Source organism: Triticum urartu, chromosome 5 (genome assembly GCF_003073215.2).
Source record: "Triticum urartu cultivar G1812 chromosome 5, Tu2.1, whole genome shotgun sequence".
NCBI lineage: Eukaryota > Viridiplantae > Streptophyta > Magnoliopsida > Poales > Poaceae > Triticum > Triticum urartu.
Window position 1 is genome coordinate 582,875,791 of NC_053026.1, and position 8,987 is coordinate 582,884,777.

The 8,987-nt window shown below is 40.0% G+C and overlaps 1 long non-coding RNA gene across 17 annotated transcripts; it reads right to left on the reverse strand.

Annotated features, from left to right (window-relative positions):
* Nucleotides 1–333: 333 nt before the first annotated feature.
* LOC125510941 lies at nt 334–6,142 on the reverse strand. Of its 17 annotated transcripts, none has more exons than XR_007284831.1 (9): nt 5,739–6,142; nt 5,514–5,639; nt 5,206–5,387; nt 4,768–4,890; nt 3,588–3,666; nt 2,741–2,856; nt 1,954–2,140; nt 1,141–1,249; nt 334–726 (listed from the first exon to the last, which is right to left on the reverse strand). It is a non-coding gene; the product is annotated as an uncharacterized LOC125510941 (long non-coding RNA). The 17 variants fall into 17 exon arrangements; XR_007284821.1 differs by having other exon boundaries at nt 2,741–2,878; XR_007284832.1 differs by adding an exon at nt 3,998–4,028 and having other exon boundaries at nt 1,954–2,856.
* Between the last annotated feature and the right edge of the window lie 2,845 nt (nt 6,143–8,987).

The window sequence follows — 8,987 nt, forward strand, 5'->3', positions numbered from 1 at the left end:
TCGGGTCAAATTACTTCTATGGCAACTAAATATTGTTTCCATATGGTTAAATTTTGTTTGTTTGCACTGACCATAGAAAATGATTCCTTGAATTGGCAATCGCTTCAATGTAGTACTCCCTCCGTCCCGCAATAAGTGACTCAAAAATGACTCAACTTTGTACTCCTTACTTCAATTGGAGTATATGTTTTCTTTTCTCATAGGAAAGGAGAGTGCTTTAATTTTTTACAGAACAAAATTGAGATTGATTTATTCTTTAGTTAAAATTGGTGCCATGAATATGTTTCATGGAATCTGGGAATTGTTCCAAACGTATCGATAAAATACTTCCAATGAAGTAAAAATTGGCAGTCTGAGGATTTTGCATTGAACCTCTTTTGAAATGGTGATGAAAGACCACACATGTTGAAGATAAGTTTCGCCTTAATCTAATCGAGAAACAACTGTTTTTCATACCAGACAAGCAACTACTCCTCTCTGACTCAATGTGCCACACCATTCACTCACCAATGTAATCCATACACATGTTCAATACCTTTTGAATTTTATGCTCCCGCTTCTCCATGTGTCAACCCCTCTGTTCCTTGTTGACCCTAGCTTGTCTTGATTCAACATCAAGCAACAACAAAATATTACACCTGATACAACATCAAGCTATACAGGAACTATTAGACCACCCAAATTATTGAAGCTTCAGAATTTGTGTCTGGGACCATGCCTAATAAACTGGAAGAAAACCAAAAGATACTTATTGATATGAATCAACTTGGTTAAGTATGGTCAAATACAATGCACGGTGGAATATCTGCCCTGGAAAACAAAAGAAAAGGAGATGGAAGAAATCATGTACTCAATGGGTGGTTGTAAGTTCACGGGTATCAAGACTTGGCTCACATATCATTGATCATGGGTCTGTGTCAATATGGCTCCGGTGCCCAGTTTATCACAGTGTTTTGTTATTATTTCCGAGATAGTACTTTCTATTATAGTGTTGAGATAAGCAATTTAGATGTTTTAAATATTCCCAGCTCTTTGGATAAGAAGTATTTCAGTAACTGAATAATCTTTGACCGTCCAAAAGAACTACGATGTTTCTTTGGGAATAACAGCAGAACAAAAAATCCGAGAATCATGGCTGACCTATGAGGCGCAGATGTTGTCGAGGACCTAGCTGGCAAACCAGTGCCAGAAGACGACCTTGAACCATGCCTCCTCTCCTTTGCGCAACCTTGAAACCACAAGTAATTACCTGGCATTATTTCATTATCTCAGCTGGTTTTATGACTTCAAACATATGAGAGTACTCTAACATGTAAAATAATTCTTTCTCAGGTTCCAAATAAGTCAACAGTAGGTCAAAAATAGAGGTGAAACATTGCCAGGCAGGCAGACACACAACAACAGCCGATGATTATAGCTTAAGGTCCAATGAGGATAATATAAGTAGTGGAAAACGGAATTTTGTATCCACATCCCTATTGATCAAGGAGTAAGTCAACATGATACAAGGAACGTACAACAACACCCGAGACAATATAATTACAACACTGCAGAAAAATTAGAGATCCATGTAATCAAATATCTCTTTGTTAAATTTTAGCTGAACAACTTAACTTATAGAGTGTCGATGGTTCAGATCTTTTTCCTTTTAATTAACATGTGAGTTATTATAAAGTGGGTAATTTCTTTTTGCGGTATATAAAGTGGGTAATTCATATAGACTAAGACATGGAAAAAGGGTGTAGGTGGTGCAAATTCATAGCAAGTTTTATATTGGATGCACACAAACAACTGTGTGGACACACAAAAAGAAAACAATCACTTTGAAAGTTTGAATAGAAATGTCTAAATGAACATCAGATGGTCTAGTGTCTCCACTGAAAGCACTACATGGACCCCTCATTAACAATTTAGCAATGAACAAACAATTCTAGTATTTAGACATGAGAATACCTTGTACAGAATTTCAAAGCCATAAAAAACGTTACCACTGGTTTTGGTATCCTGGAAATAAAACAGAGGTAATAAATTCCTTATAACTAATCAGGTGAACATAGAAAATTGATTACCTCTGGTTTGATCCCATGTGCTCTAGCCAAAAATAGATCAAATCGGCAGGATATCCTATAAGGAAACAAATCTAGCAAGGAAACTGATTATTATTATATCTAATTTCCAGCTACCAGTGGTAGGCGCAAAGTGGAACACTATTACGTAGGACAACAAATTTGGGCAGGAGGAAGTATAATGGTTATGAATGCCAGGCAAAGTGTATTAAGTTCATAACTATGAGCATGCAAATAATTTATATGAAGGGTCCCTTTTCTTCTGCATAAGTCAGACATACTGTATGTATGTGTAATGTGTCAACCTGTACACAAATACAAAATATATATTACAACGGAAAATGCGTGAATATGATGATGAATATCTTATTCTGAACTCTTTTGCATCTTGTATAATGGACAGGGATTGAGATTCTAATTTCGGCACTACTGGAGAGTATGTTGTGTGCAAAACGAAACTACATGCAGTAATCTACATGATTGTTCGTATCAACAGAGAAACAATTTTGCATTTAGTAGATGTGTGTATGTTTCAGGGTTACTTTCACAATATTTAGTTGGTATAGAAAAAACACTTAAGGCTAGCAAATAGAATTAACCTAGTACATAGAAAGTAGAGAACTGACCGCTGCAGTAAATTATGAACTGATATCACACATAAAACAGTAACATACCCCAAAATCTATTCCTCGCAGCTCCCCACAAGTCTTCCTTCGCCCTCTTCTGCTCCACCAACCCCTGTTATGATTTCTCTCCCCTTAAATCACTCTTCTTACTCCGCATACCATCTCTGTCTCCCCAGCCCAAACATGCTAGTACCGTCAGTAGCGCGTCCGGCACCCCACGAAAGAAAACACAATACAACCCACACATGAATAATGATGTAAACATACGTGAAATTATGAACGCTCCAAGAAAATCATTCTGTAAGTAACTTGAATGGTGTGTTGATATGCAGAAACATCTACTTCTTTACAAGACATTTACTTGTTTGGATTGCAAAACAAATATTGTTGTAGGAAATGATCTATTGGAAACTGGTACAAAACTTCAAACATCTTTACTGCTGGACATAGAACAAGCACACAACATCCTGTAATTATTTAGTTGCAGACGTACATGCATGACAGCCAACATATATAAAGTCTTGTGATGAATTGTGTTCAATGGTGAAGAAACTTGCAGCGAAGTGTTTCCTATTAAATGACCTCCCAAACCCAATGTTGGTTGGTACACTCTACTAAGCTGTGCTATGTCAATAATCAAAAGAAATATATGCTTGTTTTACCACTGGCAATCATGAAAAGCCTACTGACTTTCGAATATAACTTAATCTGAAGATTATGTTATTTGTCCCGTCGACTTTGTTGCCTAGCTGGACAATCAGTACTGCAGTTGCCTAGATCCTACCCTCCTACGGACACTTATGTTCTAATCTGGAGATGAGGTAAGTACAGGGGTCACCCATGGATATATTGTCTAGACGATGAGATAGCACAGGAGATGAAGCAATGTGTGTACCTGGACGCCGCACTGGTTGAGGCACTTGATGGCGACTGATAAGCGCCTCCTGTTGCCGATAAAATCAATTGTTCTTGACCTTCGTTTAGGAGAATATCCAGAGTCAATGTGAAAGCATACGACTACATTTTCAATAAAATGGCTGAGAAATATTCATGTTTTTATGGAAGCACAACATGCTCGGGAGGGTAAAACTATCAAATTAGAGCAAGGATAATTATAGGAATCCAATTTAATAAAACACATTTGAGAAATTAAGGAGATCATCTCAATACTGAATTACGAGGGTGGGTGATCCTCTAGGATTCCAGATCAATAAACACAACGTGGTGCGTGGTACGTTCACCCCGACTCAAGGGAGACAGTAGATTGATTAGAAATTCATTCTTGCTTCCTGTCGCATTGTCCACCTGTCTTGTTTCCTCGCAGCTCCACCTTCCCCTGCAGCAACAGCCAGACCCTAAAACACCGAGCTCCTCTGCATCTCAGCGGGAAAGATAGAGAGATCGGATTGCATCTCACAAGCACACTTTAAACATGAGTTGATGGATGGCATCCGTAGCCGAACCCTAGTAACAATTGTGTATTATTGATTGGCACAATCAGAACCTAACTAACAACCACCTTTCAGTGTCAGTAGATCTATAGATGTTGCATCCCACTTCACGTCCTAAGATTGTCTACAAAAACTTCACGTCCTAAGTGACAGAAGCACAAAGGCTTCCATCAACAAAATAATTTTTTCATAACAAAATCTCTGCTATAAAGGATGCAACTATGATGAAGATATGCCTCTGTGTTTACCTTACATCATCAGAAGTTCAAAACTAATGCTAGATTTATTTTTTATAGAGAGATGCTAGATATGATAATACAACAGTAGTAAATGCCACATGATCCATTTGTGCAACGTCTGCCCTCCAATTCTTATTTAAGTGCTGGAATTAAAAGGGCAAAGCAGTGGGACATCACCACCCACCCATTAAATTTTTTGGATATTAACAATATGACTTTAAGGGGGAAAATCCTCACTGAACAGTAAGCTCCCATTAAATATGCAGGTTTGGCCCCTATCCCAAAGCTACTCCGTAATGTGCCTTAGTGGAATATAGTCTGCCGCAATCAAAAGATGAAATAAACAGCAGCGACATTGCATTAGGGAGGTTCGTTGCGTACATACCAGATGTACTCGGCGACGAACACGGTAGTCTCAATGGCGAGGGCCAGAACCTTCAACCCAGATGCTCCTCCCGACGCCCCACACCCTTGCTGCCGCCGACTTCGTGTGGATGGCTTACTTGTCCTGCACCATGAATTGGGCACGACAAAGATTTTACTTTTAGGAAACAAATTTACCATAATGTGAAAGCACTGTAATTATGAGGCATAGCAGGACATTGACTTTATGCTCGCAGATTTATCACCTCTAGCAACGGTTGCCAAATTGCCACAACAATAGAGCCCCAACCAGATTACTGATCTATCTTAACTCTCAAGTATTAACTTATTAAATGTACAATTCAGATGCAAGTGCAGTAGATTACTGCAGTTTAGCACTAACTGTACAACCAACAATTAAGATTTCAGAGGGCAAGCACTGTAGAATAGCATATGCTACCTTCACATCGGGTCCATGAGGTGTCGTGCAGCCACTGTGCGAAACCGACAGGCTCAACCACGGTATGGGGGCACACATATCTTCAAATCCCGACAATCAACATCGTCCCACACTGGAAGATGCCAAGGCAATTCTGAACCTGACGTCCTACTGTTCTTTAATCTCTACATCCCAAATCAACTCTGGATCAACCAAAACAATAAAAAAAAACATTAGTAAGTACTAAAAGGCAAATTAATGGCCGAATTTGGATATTTCTGCATGCATCAGACATGCAAAAGTACTGATTCTAGGCACATGAATCGTACATTTGGATGCTTGGACGGACTGGTTGCATCAAAGATAATTAAGCTCTCAGTGTTAGCAAGTATAATGCTTAAATACTGGCAGAATCATGTTCCTCACGCATGGTGTTGCAATATTGCTTTTGGCGTCTAGCTCAACCAAAACAGCCGAGATGAGACAGCAAGGAAGCGGGTCAGTGTTGTACCTCAAGGATTTTCCTTCTGAACAAATTCAGCAAAATAGATTACCTGGCATATAATCACCCAGTCGCTCCCAAGGTCCAAAGGCATAGGAGACTGCGACCGGGACCTTCGCAAGAGGCCGGTCATGGTGGTGGTCAGACGTCGATCCCGCAGCTCGGCAAAAGGCGGTCATGGATTGCGAGGCGCACGTGTGTAGTGCAGTCAGGGCATCGCGGATCGAGGAGGTCGAGGAGGAGGCGCGACGCTCGTGCCACAGACGACCGGCGACGGACCAGAGTTGGCAGAAGGAGAGGGCCATGAATCGTGGCGAGCTCGGGCGGCCGCGGATGAACAAGGATCGGAGAGAGAAGGAGGAGAACGGAGAGGAAACAGGAGGCAGGTAGGTTGCGCGAGATCGCCGGTGTGGCCCTCGTCGACGGCGGGGCTCCCAGCCAGATCTACATATGGTGGAGTGGATATAATGCATCATGTACATAAATATCGTAGAGGCTATGTTGATTTTGTTTCAACTACATGCGTGAACATGTGCCAAGTCAAGCCACTCGAATCATTCAAAAGAGGATACCACCCTATCATACCACATCACAACCATTTTAATAGCATGTTGGCACGCAAGGTAAACCATTGTAAGCTCCTAGCTAATTAAGGATGGCATAAGTAATTATAATCTCTAATTGTCATTGCAAACATGTTTCTTTCATAATAGGCTGAATCAGGAACGATGAACTAATCATATTTACAAAAACAAAAGAGGTTGAGTTCATACCAGCTTTTCTCATCTCAATAAGTTCATCATATAATCATCATTATTGCCTATCACTTGCACGACCGAATAGTGTGGATAATAATAATAATAATACTGCACGTGCATTGGACTAAGCTGGAATCTGCAAGCATTCAATTCAAGAGAAGACAAGGTAATATGGGCTCTTTGTTAGATCAACAATAATGCATATGAGAGCCACTCAACGTTTTTATTATGGTCTTCTCCTCTCGACCCCCAAAGAACAAGAAAAGAAATAAAACTATTTACACAGGAAAGCTCCCAATAAGCAAAAGAAGAACGAGAAATCTTTTGAGGTTTTCTTTTTAATTACTACCACTATAGGCATGGAAAGTAAACTAACTAAAAGCTACAACTAATTTTTTATTTTTTCTTAAGGTTTATCAAACACACAAGAAGAATGCATAAAAAGGGAAGTAAACTAGCATGGATGATACAATGAAAAAGTATGAGCACCAACAACTAGCATGAGTGTGTGAACATGAATGTAATGTCGGTGAGAAATACGTACTCCCCCAAGCTTAGGCTTTTGGCCTAAGTTGGTCTATGGCCACGGCTGCCCTGGCGGATATCCAAAGTTGTAGTTGGAGTCGTACTGAGAAGAATTCCCCTGGTGCCATTGGTTGGCGATCTCTTCCAGATTCCACTGATAAACAAACTGCCGGTGAGGATCAAATTGTGGTTTCGGCTCTGGCTCTGTAGCTGGTGTGGGGTTTTGGTAGGCGTGAATGGCCTCCGGCGGAACAAGGTACTTGCTTGCAGATAAGTCAAACAAGGAAGGAGCAGGCAAAGTAATAGTCTCAGGGTGATTTTTATCAAATATCAGCTTGTACTTAAGCATCTTTTCCTTATTCACGATAAAATCATGTGCTACCATATTCTTATAGTCTAGAAAAACAGGAGGCATCAACTTCTCTTCCTTCTCATAATGCCTAATAGGTATGTTAAAGTGTGCAGCGAGGCGTGAGGCGAAGATGCCTCCAAGGACGGACCCTTAGTACAGTTAAGATTTAACCGCTTTGCAACAATAGCGCTCATACTAAATGTGTCATCATGGAACGGCATGGCACAAAATAACAATATCAGGGGCACTAAGGTTGCCACAGTTTCCGCAAGCAATTAAGCATCTACTAGCAAATATTGCAAAGTAACGTAAAACAGGAAAATGTATGCTAGTAATTCTTGCATCGGAGACCTTCCTCGTTTCCCCTACAGCAATTGTATCAATAAACCCTTCCACATTGTCATGATGTGGTTCCTCTACACTACCCTCAAAAGGGATCAAACAAACCCGACAAAAATCATGAAGTGACGTCTCCTTATACTCATCATATAAATAAAACTGCACCAAAGGTGGTGAGCTCCTAGCATGGAAATGACAGTTTTGCACAAAGATATTGGTGAGTAAGAGATATTGTTCGCGTTGGTCGTGGAGGAAGACGGTGAGGCCTGCATTCTCAGCCAACTCATAGAAATCATCATAAATCCTGGCTGCTCTCAAGAAATCATCACAAGGCCATTCACACGGCCGAACCTCCACGGTGTGAGGGAAATTATACTTGGGCTTCTTGTTCTCTTCACTTTGTTTATCCTTCGAGTTTCGGCTCGATGAGCCCCTCAAAAATCTCTTCATCTTTTTCTGAAATTTTTAGTAACTCAAAATAAAAGTGAACCAAACTCAATAAAATTGATAGCAACTACTCCTACAAGTTCCTAGAGGTAATATCATGCATTAAAACCACTTTTGACCATATAAATTTGACATGCAAGCTCAAGAACAAGGTCACCTAAGCAGCAAAAATTTGCAATGAATAAAGCACTAGAACAAAAACTAATTGGACCATTGGAGGAGTCACATACCAAAGAACAATCCCCGAAAGTAATTTTGTGAATGGAGCTTTGAGCTAGGAGATCGAAAATGCCAGCAAGATGAGTTTGAACTCGGTTTGAGGTGGCTAGTGATTTTTTTGGGAGGAAGAAGGAGTGTGTGGTAGCTGGAATAAGTGGAGGGGAGCCACCATGGGCCCACGAGGCAGGGGGGCGCGCCCTGGATCCTCGTGGCCAGGTGCTTGCTCCCCCTGCTGTGTTCTCAGTGCTAGATATTCTCAAATATTTTAGAAAAAAATCATATTTAAATTTCAGGGCATTTGGAGAACTTTTATTTCGGGGTATTTTCCATTGCATGGATAATTCAGAAAACTGACAGAAAAAATACTATTTTTGCTTTATTTAATATAAATAACAGAAAGTAAAAAGAGGGTACAGAGAGTTGTGTTTTCTAAATTCATCCATCTCATGCTCATCAAAAGGAATCCACTAACAAGGTTGATCAAGTCTTGTTAACAAACTCATTCTGAATTGCATGAAACCGGAGAATTTTCAAATAACACTAGGTTATCTCAATGGGGATATGCATGTCCCCAACAATAAGAATATCATATTTCTTATTGACAGTAGGAAAAGGAAATTCAAAACCTCCAATAGTAATTGTTGAAATTTTTCCAATAGAA